General features: G+C 35.5%; 1 protein-coding gene across 1 annotated transcript in view; it reads left to right on the forward strand.

Moving 5' to 3' along the window:
• The window catches only part of LOC121737785, a 58,998-nt gene extending 58,715 nt beyond the window's left edge, over positions 1 to 283 (forward strand). The window contains exon 10 of the mRNA XM_042129484.1: positions 249 to 283. The gene's annotated coding sequence lies outside the window, so the exon portion shown is untranslated. The remainder of the gene's footprint in view (positions 1 to 248) is intronic.
• The last annotated feature ends 14,189 nt before the right edge of the window (positions 284 to 14,472 follow it).

Below are 14,472 nucleotides of genomic sequence, written 5' to 3' on the forward strand. Positions count from 1 at the left end.
AAAAAAGTAAGTTGACTCTTAAACTTTTCAGAATAAAGTTAGGAAAATGTAAGTTGACTCTCAAAGTTTTGAGAAGAGAGAAATGTGACAAAGTGCGAGTTAATTTTTAAACTATCACCACCATTTATAAAAATATATAATAATTTATAAAATTAATAATAATTGTTATGTCTGTTCTCAGCTATTAATTATTATTAATACTTATCGATTATCAAGCTGGTAATTAAATATTATTTTCTTCTTTTCAGACTGAGGAAACCGACATTATTCGACGGTGCATCAAAAACTCTTCTATATTAGTAGAAAATGTATTTAAAAGTATAATATATTTATAGACATTCTTTGAAATACCCCTACTGGTATACCATTTAGAATACTGTAATTGCAAAAAAAAAAACTTCTTTAGTTGCGTTGTTCACTTTTTTTAATGAGAAAAATGTTAAACTCATCAGTGCGTCTAGCATGCGCGTACAACGAGATATCTCAGTCTCGTGGGTAGTTATTTTGTCGATATCGACATAACGTTAAAATCATTTTTTGACTTTATGTCGATAGATTTTGACGACAGATCTACACGAGAAAAAATGTTTGTCATGTTAGGGTCAATAGAGATGAAGAGACAAACCATCAAACATCAAGAAAATATGTAGACACAATTTTCTCGTTTGTGCATCTTAGGCCGGCAGGTCTCAGGGCATGTGACATGATCGATAATTCGTAAGATAGCCGGCGCGGCGTACAATAGGAAGTAATATCCCTTCTTATTCTGCCTGAGCCTGCTGTTAAGTTGTGACTTCTGTCAACCCATTGTTTTTTTTTTATATTTAAGTTACTAGTGTATACCTACTATCGACGCGACGTAAGTTGCTCGTTTGATAAGAAATGCTTAACAGCATCGTTCAATCGGGCGCACGCACACATACTCATATTAAACTACGCCTACAAAGTATCCATGGGTTAATTATTTTTCTTCTTAGGTATTTCAAATTTTTTTGAGATGTTCTTATTTAAAGGCAAATATTTTGACACTGATCGTGCAAGCAGCAGCGATTTTGCCTTTATACGTTCAATAATATTGTAAATTAATTTAATTTTTAGTAATTTATTTATTTATTGACTAGTTTATTTAAGTCTCCAAACGGGGACATACCAAAATAAGAGCATTTAATTTATGTTAAAGGATACGGTTTTGTATATAAAATAGAAAACGTCGTTTTCTTAGGGGTCGGTTTTGGTTTTGTGTCGTGTTTGTTATTTATTGTGTGCGTTCCGAAATATTATCCAGTATAGTGGCAAATGCTCATGACGTTTTTAATCCGATATTATAAATAGATGTACTGTAGGCTTAGCATAGTCACCATAGAAACGGTTTCCTCCTACGGAAGAATAGACAAAGTGACAGATTGACAAAGGCGATCCGCCATTTCAATCTTTCGGTATGTCCATACTCTCCCGTTTCTAATGTTGTTATGCCTGCTGGTGGTGATGTCACTGGCATTAAATTCAAATTATTTATTATACTCATACAACACACAATAGCACAAAGTAGACAGTGTACATCGTCGTCTAATCCCATGCTAAGTTAAACTTGTGTTATGGCAATCAGACAACGGCTACCTTACTTATCAGTTATCACGTAAAAATAGCGATCAACAATCCACTAGCAATAATCGCGCGAGCGATTGCTGGGTCTCATGAATGTCACAAACAATGGGTTATGTATAGTGATCGATTGCAATCGTATTGTTTTGGCTGATACGTGATACGAAATTGCGATTTTGGAGCAATTATCGCGCAATAATTGCTATCGCATTGGTCTCGCAAGATACGTGATACGGGGGCGGATGCACAATGACGGAACAATATTATACTAAATAGTAGCATGCTTGCAATAACAACAAAGTCATAATAAAATACGTCAACTCGCTCCGAAATATAATCCAGTGCGGATTATATTTTGGAACGAGTTAACAGTATGGCGTCGATTACGTCATGACTCATGAGCCATTGTACTGGGTTAAATTTTGGAACTTACCTTGTGTGTTTGTTGTCTTAGTTTATTTATTTATTTTTAACATTAAGTTCATTAAATTAACATTACTTACAATAATTATTTACAATAACCAAAAACATTGAATTGCTCACTTTTTTAAAGTCTTGATTGGAACTTAAAAATCAAATCGTTGTTTTTCATTGTTAATTTTTGTAACATAATTTTCAATGTACATGGTATGATTAATTTTGATACTTTCTTTAATTATGCTGTGCCCATATTTGATATTGTAAAGTATTTGCATTTATTACATACTTTATGATTCTATGTCATAATATAAGAAAATATAGTACGGATTGGTTACCTGTTTTTTTTTCGCTAGTCCTTTATTTTAGTTTTATGTAATTAAAAAAAAAAAAACCCACTGCTAAACATACAAACATATTTTGCATTTCTAAAAATAATCCCTATTATAGCCAATTAATTATTATAGTCAAGAAAGTCGTAACAGGCGGGAAAATTTTCTAAACGTAATCACGCTTAAAGGAACGATTAACAAGACAAAGTACATTTTATATATTGTCATCTTGCATATTTTTATCTCGAATTAATAAAGTTCTCATATTTTTTATTTCATTAAAAAAATTCCCGCCTGTCATGACTTTCTTGACAGACTGTAGCTTATACATAATATAATACCAATTCCTGGTATTAGTAGACAATTAAAAAAAAATAAAGAAACAATAATAATATTTTCCTTGTCTAGTTTGTTTGTGACTAGATGACACCTGCAACTCCGTTGCGCCAAAATTCGTTTATCGTGCGGGAATCGTATCTACTATCTACATTTTTCCGGGATAAAAATTAAAAAGTATCCTATGTCCTTTCCCGGGACTCAAAGTATCTCCATACCAAACAGTGAAATCGCTTCAGCGTTTTGGGCGTGAATATGTAACAGACAGATTGACACACAACTTTCGCATTTATAATATTAGTAATTACTAAATTTTTTTAATTTTTTTTAAGAAATAAGGGGGCAAACGAGCAAACGGGTCACCTGATGGAAAGCAACTTTCGTCGCCCATGGACACTCGCAGCATCAGTTGCAGGTGTGTCGCCGGTCTTTTAAGAGGGATTAGGGTAATAGGGGAGGGTAGGGATGGGAATGGAAGGGAATAGGGGAGGGTAGGGAAGGGAATAGGGTAGGGGATAGGGCCTCCGGTAAACTCACTCACTCGGCGAAACACAGCGCAAGCGCTGTTTCACGCCGGTTTTCTGTGAGAACGTGGTATTTCTCCGTACGAGCCGGCCCATTCGTGCCGACGCATGGCTCTCCCACGTGTGAGTATTAGAATTCACGTTTACTCAAAATTTACTTGTTTGCAATAAAGAAAAATATGACTCACATTTTAAAACGTTCTAAATACTTACGACATATTGTATCTAAGCAATTTGATCCTACTACAGCGAAAAGATCCGGTACCCTGGAGAAAGTTGACCTCCATTTTGAAAATTCTGCTCAAGCCAAAACAACTTTATTCTTTAACAACACAGCTGAAATTCGCTTGTCAGCTATTGATACGATTTTGACCCATGCTTAGTGGAATTAGAATGAACGTTAGTGCATTGTGTTAAGTTCCTTTTTTACTTGGCTATACGGATTTGATGAACCTAAGTGCATAATATTGGGTAATTTTTTGCGGTCAGTAGTTCAATGTACTTGTGTCATTATAAATGTATTATAATAATTATACTTCGCTAAGAAGTATTTTTAATAATCTCTATAATCATAGACTAAGGGCCGCACACCGGAATATATAATACATAGTATCGCTTGAGAAATCGCGGCCGCCAGCGGCTACGAGCGGCCACGGGCGGCCGTAGACTTCAAGCGATATACAATAATGAAGATAAAGTTTAAAATCATATGGCACTGAAAGTGCTCGCTTCGCCGCTGCAATTCTGGTTTGGCGTGGCCCTAAGGAAAATTCAAAATATATTTTCTCTATGCTATTATAATCATGAGAAAAAGGTTTTAAATAGCCGCTTTTCAAGGAAATGTTGAAGACCCAATAAGTATCTGCAGGGAAGATTTTCTATCCTTCGTTATAGGTTTCGTTTAAATTATTCTCATAACGAGCAGAAAAGTGGAGGTGCCGATTAAGATAATATTTTAATAAAGTAAGTATAGTATCAGTCACAAATGACAATATATAAGATAATACTGTGGCAACGTAATAAATAGTAACAGCAGCAGCAGCTGGGAGCACAGGAAGACAGATGATGGATCAAATCATCAGATGATGATGATGATGAAGACGATGATGCTATGACGTCACAGTTAAGGTGGCAGCTGTGACTTGTGAGTACCGTTTCACTTTACATGATGATGATGACGTCACAGTTAAGGTGGCAGCTGTGAGTCAGTGTACCGTTTCATTTTACAGATCACTTCGCGGACAGTGCAATAACCTGATATGTACCTTCACACTTACTGCAAATATGAGTGAAGTTTATATTGAAATGGACCAATGTAATTTGTCGGGTTATGTCAAGTCCAGATTACGACTAATATTGACTTGATATAGCCTAACTAAATAACGTATGAAATGTGCATGTAAACGAAATGACGATTACACAAATTGGCTAAACTAAGACTTTATAATATAGGTGGTAAAACTTTAATGAAACCAAAAAAAATGGCTGGGAAGACGGACGATGCTTAATAATAATAATGTAAGTAGTGTTAGAGTTTGCCACCCAAATACTTACGCAAAGTTTTGCATATTAAGTAATAATTTCATTCAAATTATGTAAAACTTTGCATATCTACATGTTGGATACAGGATAAATAAGAATATCGATCTCAAACTTTATCACGGTTCAAGAAACAATACCTATTTTAGTAATTAAATTGTTTTCTATTTGTCATTTCTATGTGTCATTTATGTAAAGATGAAAAAGCATTGCTATTATTAGCAAATGTTTTTTTTTATATACGTAATTTTGAATTAAATTTTCATCGCACTGCCGCATCTCGTATGAAACCCCTGGTTTGATATTACGATCACAGTTGTGAGTTCTTTCTTTGATGAGATTTCGTTAAATGAAATGTTATATTAACATATCTATCTCTGTATACAGGGTGTAACAAAAACAAGTGATAATACTTTAGGGTGTGTACGTGTTCCTTGTAGAGAGTTCACTGTGAAAGTAGCAGCGCTGAAAGACCAACATTTTTTTTCACTTTTGTATGGGGAAACTCGTGGCGCTCGGGCCCTTGCCCATACAAAAGTGAAAAAAAATGTTCGTCTTTCAGAGCTGCTACTTTCACAGTGAACTCTCTACAAGGAACATGTACACACCCTAAAGTATTATCTCTAGTTTTTGTTACACACTGTATAATATTTTCCGTACTTATTTGTTTCTCAGACCGAAACTGACTATTTATCTTAAGTTTTAGGGTATAAGAACCCTCCAAAACCTTACACATTTTTCTTTATACATTTTTTTCCAACAAAAATTATTATCCTAAGTTCATTTTCGTCTTTTAACTTCATACTATTTTTTTGTTTAAGCCTGATGAGTGATGAGGTAACTACCTACCTGTACTATTGCGACAATTTACTATACAATGTGTCCCGACACCTGCAGTCCGAGACTTTAATATTGTGATGTATGGCCTATTTTATCGACAAAAAATGTCTTTCAAATTTTTTGTTTCTCTCACGGTTGTAAAATGGTAGCCATTTTAATTTTCTTCGGGCTCTCATACTAATCTGACCACTACCTAATATATATTCTGTGCCAATACTTCTCATGAAAATATCGTATGAACATAATATTATAGGATCGGACACTGGTGTCGGGACACATTGTAGAATAATAGTATTTAGAATAAGTAAAAAAAATCATGTACTTACTGTAAATATAGTAATTTATATTCATCCGATTCGAACCCATGACAAGCGATGTGATGAATAAAATATAATACTTACAGAGACCCCAATTTGTTGACCTTGTAAAGAGAAGTTTTGTAATCTTTGTATTAAACAGTACTTTGAAAAACCCGAAGGATAGTACAATATTGCTAAATAGTATAGTATGAATTGCATTCATCATCATCATCTCTCAGTATCAAGAATCATGATAGATAACTAGAAAAAAAATCAACAGCCGAACAAAGAGCTACCTCCTTTTTTAATCGGTTTAAAACCTAAGTAGCTAATTGATATTAGGGTAAGGTTATATTGCCGCATTAATTCATGGCAATACGTTTATCGTGTAGATACCGTAAATTTTTCCGTGATTAAAGCCCAATTTCACCAACGTCTGTTAGTGTTAACATGGTGTTAACACTTAACAGCTTGTTAAAATGTGGAGTCTTCTCTTTCATTCATTTTTTTTATGAAATAAAGGGGCAAACGAGCAAACGGGTCACCTGATGGAAAGCAACTTCCGTCGCCCATGGACACTCGCAGCCTCAGAAGAGCTGCAGGTGTATTGCCGGCCTTTTAAGAGGGAATAGGGTAATAGGGGAGGGTAGGGAAGGGAATAGGGGAGGGTAGGGAAGGGAATTGGGTCTCCGGTAAACTCACTCACTCGGCGAAACACAGCGTAAGCGCTGTTTCACGCCGGTTTTCTGTTAGAACGTGGTATTTCTCCGGTCGAGCCGACCCATTCGAGCCGAAGCATGGCTCTCCCACGTAAAACGAAAGAGGTAACGTGATACTAATTCCAGCATTAACTTAAACAGTCGTTGGTGAAATTGGGCCTAAATGTTTTCCGTCTTTACCGGGGTCCGGGACGCAAAATATCTTTACTTCCATACTAATTAACAAAAAAGCAAAAGTGAATGTGTCTAATACCTCTTTATGCCCAAACCGCTGAACTGATTTTACTGAAATTTGTAATACAGATGCTTTGAATCCCAAGAAAGGACATAGGATACTTTTTATCCTGGAGAAGAGGTAACAGACAGACAGACACACTTTTAAAACATTCATAATATTAGTATGGATATGTATACCTAAATCATAAAAATATTTTCAGTAGCTTAACCCCGACAAGGTAAAAGAGAAACATACCTTCCTATTTTTATATTATTATAGATGCTCCATTTCCTTAGGAGTTAAGGTATGTTCCAAACATTTACCCAGTGCATCTAATGGAGCTGGATTTTACGGGATTCCTCCATGTTGTAATGGTTTTGTAACCGGTGGTAAACTGGTAAAGGCCTAAGTTCCCTGAACCACATTGTGACAACCAGGATTTAACCAGTAATACATATGGAGGAGGCTTTTTATCAGATTTTACAATTAAACTTATATATATGAAATCAGGGGCAAACTAGAGAACGGGTCACCTGATGGAAAGCAACTATCTTCGCCCATGGACACTCGTAACATTAGAAGAGCTGCAGATGCGTTGTCAGCCTTTTCAGAGGGAATACGCTCTCTTCGTGAAGGTTTGCAGGTCGTATTGGTCCGGAAATACTGCTGCGATAATTCGTTCCAGAGTTTCAGTGTGCGTGGCTGAATCTTCATATGGGACAATATTTTATTAAGAACATAAGTTTTATTTTCAATTTGCGATTAAAATTGCAGATATTATATTTTATTAAACAACGAGCTTTTGCCCGCGGCTTCGCTCGCGTTAAGAAGTATTATTATATACAAACTTTCATCCCCTATTTGAACCCCTTGGGGTTGGAATTTATCAAAATCCCTTTTTAGCGGATGCCTACGTCATAACATCTACCTGCATGCCAAATTTCAGCTTTATCCGTCCAGTGGTGTGGGCTGTGCGTTGATAGATCACTATGTCAATCAGTCAGTCACCTTTGAGTTTCACATATATAGATAAAATCCGACTGGCTGATAAAATTTAAAAGTTAACCTGTTAAAATCACCATTAACCGTAGTTACTACGTAAGTAAAAGTTTTTCTTAAAGTAACCCATACTTTTTCACAACCACAAAAAATGTTTAGAGTAAATTCAAAAGAAAGTATATTGGACCTGTCACGCACTATGATCACTAGACACTGTATTTATGATAAGTTCTAGTTAAAAACATAATATTAAAGTGTCATTAACTATGACATTAAATTAAATTGTAAAGTAGTTAGTCTTACTAGTTACTTGTAAAACTGAAAATAGTTATTCAAACAATTTGTTTTACTTAAAGGTTGATCGGTATTTTAAAATATCTATTTTATCTCATTCTAATTTCTAATATTATGTTGGAAAAGTCGATTCACGATTGGCAGATAAAAACAGGACATTGTATATGCTCATTTTATGTGTAGCTACTTTATTGAATTTGAATCTATATATGGACGCTGTTAAGCATTCGTGTACTAACCCACAAAAATTACGTATTGAGTTATGAATGCAGTTATGTTCTGTAGATGATTTTAGAACAAGACTCCATTCAAAATTTAACGACAAAAAAAATTGTGGGTTAGGACACTAATGCTTAACAGCGACCATATATAGAAGTCGGTTAAAAACTCAAAGGTGACTGACTCACTGATTGACATAGTGGTCTATCAACGCACAGCCCAAACCACTGGACGGATCGGGCTGAAATTTGGCTTGCAGGTAGATGTTATGACGTAGGCATCCGCTAAGAAAGGATTTTGATAAATTCTAACCCCGAGGGGTTGGGAACGGACTCTCGCGTCCTCACAATCCATGAAGCTCAGGGATTAACGAGTCCCTCGGTGATCATCATACAGACCAAGTCCCGAAAGCTGGCAATCCATGACAGCGTTCCTCATGCAGTCGTAGCCATATCCCGGCACACTAACACCTGTGTCTATTACACTGACACTGATGGAGACGCTGTGGCAAGCTTCATAAAAAGAGCCACGGAGGTGTCAACCGAACACATAAGAGATTATAATATAAAAATGGCTATAAAAGACAGGAACGATAAAGTCCTAAGCCACATGGCGGGTAGATTCGACACAGAACGATGTCTTTTTAACAACCTAGAAACTCCACCCAGCTTGAGTGACCCCTCTCCACCAAGCCAATGTCACAACATCTAAAGGCAAAGGGTGGAGCAGCATAAAATCTAAGGAAATCGGAAAATGTCGGATCTACTGGCCGCCACACCGACTGGGACCTCACCGTTCAAAACATTAATATTATTATTATGCAATTTATAAAACAATAAATGTATATATTTATTTATTATATGTATAACATATTATACTCTATTCTATTAAATATACATATACACATATATATATATATATATATATTAAAAAAAAAAAAAAAAAAAAAAAAAAAAAAAAAAAAAGTGTCCATGGCGTGATGGACCACAATTAATTAAAATTCATAATATTATTTCAATTATCCTTGGTGCGAAAAATCTAAATAATAAAATAACAAAAAAAGGATATGGACGAACAGTCTATAGACGGCCCCAATTTTATAATAAAAAAAAAAACCCCGAGGGGTTCAAATAGGGGATGAAAGTTTGTATATAATAATACTTCTTAACGCGAGCGAAGCCGCGGGCAAAAACTCGTTTAATTTAAATTGGTACAGCAGCTTAACGGCAAATAGGTAACAGATAGGGAAAGAAACTGAAAGCATTTATAAATTATAATAATAATTTTATAAATAAAAAGTCCAATGCCACACTTACTTCGCTCTAACTTGGGGTATCCCATAGTTTCTTCATGCAATACAACAACATTATGCCAAAAATTACCAAAGCAACCTGAACTCTATCGCCTCCACTAACGGTTCATGTTCCTTCAGCCTTTATTTTACAATCTTATTTATTTTATTTCATTGCATTTTCAACCCTTTTACTGTGTGATAAGGTTGTAATTTTATTAAATGTAGTAACATAATCCGATGCATTTATACAACGATGCGTGTTAAATTTTGAACTCTATTTTCTTATTTTTAAGGTTGAGTTTCCCCTGAGCGGCATGTCTTAGTATGAGCCATACGGATCTTGAGTTTGTGCAATTTTTGTTGTTATTATATAAGATCTGTCTGTCTGTGGGTCAGTAGTGCTAGTTACGTGGTGCATACAACGCTTGGATAAAGGTAGGCTAAGTTACGTAAATACTAAAGACTAAGTTTAATTGACAAAAAACTTTTAAGTTTAAGTTAATCTAGTTTAGTAACATAGTCGAGATATACCTATATTGACCTATTACGTATTTTCCACTATATTATACAGGGTGTGAAAAACAAAGTGTACTTTAAACTTAAAGTGTGTATCTTATCTTATATCTTTAAACGAGCAATTCTTGTATATATATATATATATATATATATATATATATATATACTAGCTGTTGCCCGCGACTTCGTCCGCGTGGACTTCAGTTTATAGCGCGCGATGTCAACAAAATTGGTGTCAAAAGCTTTTATAAAAAAACCCTGGTACCCCTTAAATCAATACAGCTGTGCAGTGTGCACACAATAAGTATTTCATTTTTTTATATTAAACTTTATATTTTATGCCAAATTTTAAAGCTTATTTAGCCCCCCAATTACACAACTTTACCCATGAACTATTTATCATTGATAGATTTAAGGTTACGTCAAAAATAAAACGCCATCTGTTTTTATATATTAGAATTAAAATGTTGATTGCATTGATATATTTTCTGGATGGAATATAGGCCAACACGGTACACTCGAACTCCTTAGAAATGCAGTAGGAGTTCTATAAGATAAGATAGATTGATTATTATTATACCAAGTGTTTATATTATGAAACATAATATTCTAACGTATTAAAAACTATAAACAAAAACATACTAACTAATAAGTATGATTAGTTCAATAAAGTAAAAAATAAAACGCCATCTGTTGAATCGTATTAAAACTAAAATGTTCATTGCATCGATATATTTCTGGATGTTTTATAATATTATACATAAATTAATACATTTAAGATTTTTGAAATATTATTTTAATACACATCCAAGACCCAGGAACATTGAAAACTTTTTGTTCCGCCTGCGGGACTCGAACCCAGGACCCCCGGGATGAGCGCTGCCCACGCGTAATGCGAATTAATTTTCATCGATATTTTCATGGAAATAAGATATTTTCCCACATCAAAATGTAGCCTATGTCCTTCAGTTTATAGCGCGCGGTGTCAATAAAATTGGTGTCAAAAGCGTTTTCGAAACCCTGGTACCCCTTAAATCAAAATACCCAAAACAGCCGTGTAGTGTGCACATAATATGATTTTTTTTTAAATTAAACTTTTTTATACCAAGCTTATTTAGCGTTACAACTTACACAACTTAGCTGCATAATGCATTACACAACTTTAGCTTTGCCCAATACCCATAAACTATTTAGTAAGTATATTTTATTATTGGTAGACTGTTGTTTCTGATATCTATGTTGGTAAGTGAGTTATTTAAAAACATGTATAACAATCGAAAGAATCTAAACATTAACTCAGCATGGTACCACCTTTTATAGAAATACATATGAGCAAGCGATAGCGCGATCTAGGCGACCCTTGGCGCCATCTGTTCCAGTTTTTGGAACTAACTTAATTTGAACATATTTACGCATAAACACCCCTTTACAACCCCTTTTTCCAGTAAGAAGTAGCCTATGTCCTTTCTTAGGCTTTAGACTATCTGTGTACAAAATTTCATTACAATGGGTTCAGTAGTTTTGGCGCTGTTGTTTTTGAATTTGATAAATGATATCTAAGTTGGTAGGTGAGTTATTAATTAGTAACGTGTATAACAATCGAAAGAATCGAAATATCCAACTCAACATGGTACCACCTCTTATAAAAATACGCATGAGCAAGCAATAGCGCGATCTAGGGGACTCTTGGCGCCATCTGTTTTGCATTTTTGGAACTAACTTAATTTGACCAAATTTACGCATTTTCACCCCCTTACAACCCCTTTTTCCAGTTAAAAAGTAGCCTATGTCCTTTCTCAGGCTTTAGACTATCTGTGTACAAAATTTCATTACAATCGGTTCATTTGGCGGTTTTGGCGTGAAAGCGAGACAGACAGACAGACAGACAGACAGAGATACTTTCGCATTTATAATATTAGTATATATATATATAATTGGAATCTCGGAATCGGCTCCAACGATTTTCATGAAATTTAGTATATAGGGGGTTTCGGGGGTGATAAATCGATTTAGCTGGGAATCATTTTTAGAAAATGTCATTTTATTCGTGTTTTATCGAATACCGAGCGAAGCTCGGTCAAATAGCTAGTGCGTACCTTATATGTATACGTAGAGACTAGATACAGTAGAGTTTAGTGTAAAAGTAGCAGGGTTACTCTAGATCTTTTTAGTGAAGTTAACATAATATGATTTTGCCGTGGGAGAGCCATGCTTCGGCACGAATGGGCCGGCTCGACCGGAGAAATACCACGTCCTCACAGAAAACCGGCGTGAAACAGCGCTTGCGCTGTGTTTCGCTAAGTGAGTCAGTTTACCGGAGGCCCAATCCCCTACCCTATTCCCTTCCCTACCCTCCCTTATTCCGTTCCCTTTCCATCCCTACTCCCCTATTACCCTATTCCCTCTACAAAGGCCGGCAACGCACCTGCAGCTCTCCTGATGCTGCGAGTGTCCATGGGCGACGGAAGTTGCTTTCCATCAGGTGACCCGTTTGCTCGTTTGCCCCCTTATTTCATAAAAAAAAAAAAGATGACCATACATTTTCCGGGATAAAAAGTATCCTATTTCCTTTCCCGGGACTCAAATTATCTCCATACCAAACAGCAAAATCGGTACAGCGGTTTAGGCGTGAAGAGGTAACAGACAGACACACTTTCGTTTTTATAATATTAGTATGGATACCTAAAAAAACACTAAAACATTAAAATATGTATCACTTGGCAGCCATTAATTTTTAGAATTTTCACTAACGTGTTTTGTCATTTCACTCTGCCATACATGCAAATTGGATTTAAAATAGCACGCAAGCTACAGCTTAGCTTGGACACACAAATTGTGGTTTTAATACAGTTTTTCAATTTCAATTTTCATATTTTGTGTCGGAAAATTTAGCGGAAGTTTTCGAATTTTCCGTTAATTTTCATATGGAAAAGCTTAATAACTTAAACGCCTCTTATAGTTCTCGGTGGTCTAGTGGGTAGACTTTTGATTCGCATTGGAGAGGGTACAGGTTCGATCCCAGATTTTACTTATGAGTCAAAGTGCATTATTCGCTCGTACGGTAAAGGAAAACGTTGAAACCCGCACATGGTTGGTCCCAGACGTATTGACCTGCTCATTCCTTGTACTAGGCCGAATATGTAGCGAGAATGCCGTATGTGCTTGGGCAACCATACGGACATTTACAATAGTCATGGGCACAGTATAGCAATATTAGTCCCTATGTCATATTGCTATACCACAATAGACATAACTACCAGTAGTTCGACTGCAAAGAAACGGACAGGTTACAATATCTGTCAAATTCGTCGGGTTTCACTAGGATTATGAACGGAATGTGCCTCGCGCTGGCTGATATAATTTATTTTTAAATATTTCAAATAAAAATTTCAAAATTGGATTCTGACAATTTTAATCGCATGTGCCAAAACACAAACAACAATACGACCAAAGAGGAACACGTCCATCGAATATGTCATAGTTTTAAATTCGTAGGTAACAAGTTAACAACCCTAGCGACGATTTTCGTCATAATACGTCAAATTTAAAAATTTCAACATCAGTTCTAAGTCGGCATACTCTATCATTCTGTCTACTCTGGCTATACTGTGTCATGGGTGATGGGACAGACGCAGTGTTTGAAAAGTGGCAAAAAAACACTTCACTATTAAGTTTTCATAAAATAAGGGTTCCGTTTTTTGCCATTTGGCTACGGAACCCTAAAAAAAACTCTACGAAAATACCGTGTTTAACCAATTTACTATATACTTTCGAAAAACATACGTTTTCTAAGCTAATTTTACACATAACAATGTGAAATTCACCAATCAAAAACAATAAATTTGTATTGGATGCTCCAATTATACAGTGTGTAACAAAAACTAGTGATAATACTTTAGGGTGTGTACGTGTTCCTGGTAGAGAGTTCACTGTGAAAGTAGCAGCGCTGAAAGACCAAAATTTTTTTTCACTTTTGTATGGGCAAGGGCCCGAGCGTCACGAGTTTCCCCATACAAAAGTGAAAAAAAATTTTGGTCTTTCAGCGCTGCTACTTTCACAGTGAATTCTCTACCAGGAACACGTACGCACCCTAAAGTATTATCACTTGTTTTTGTTACACCCTGTATACAGTTGGCTGAATGCAGCTAAGTGTAACAACGCCTCAAACCATTTCTTGTCCAGTCAGGCGTTACGTGAAAAACATAACAAAACTTCTTCCTATAACACCAAAAGACATTTTAGACCTTAATATAAATAGTTAGGGCTTAAATTACATTGGATTCGGAATAGGGAAGGTGGAAAGTGGTACTATTAAGCCAGTGTAC

Source organism: Aricia agestis, chromosome 21, assembly GCF_905147365.1.
Source record: "Aricia agestis chromosome 21, ilAriAges1.1, whole genome shotgun sequence".
NCBI lineage: Eukaryota > Metazoa > Arthropoda > Insecta > Lepidoptera > Lycaenidae > Aricia > Aricia agestis.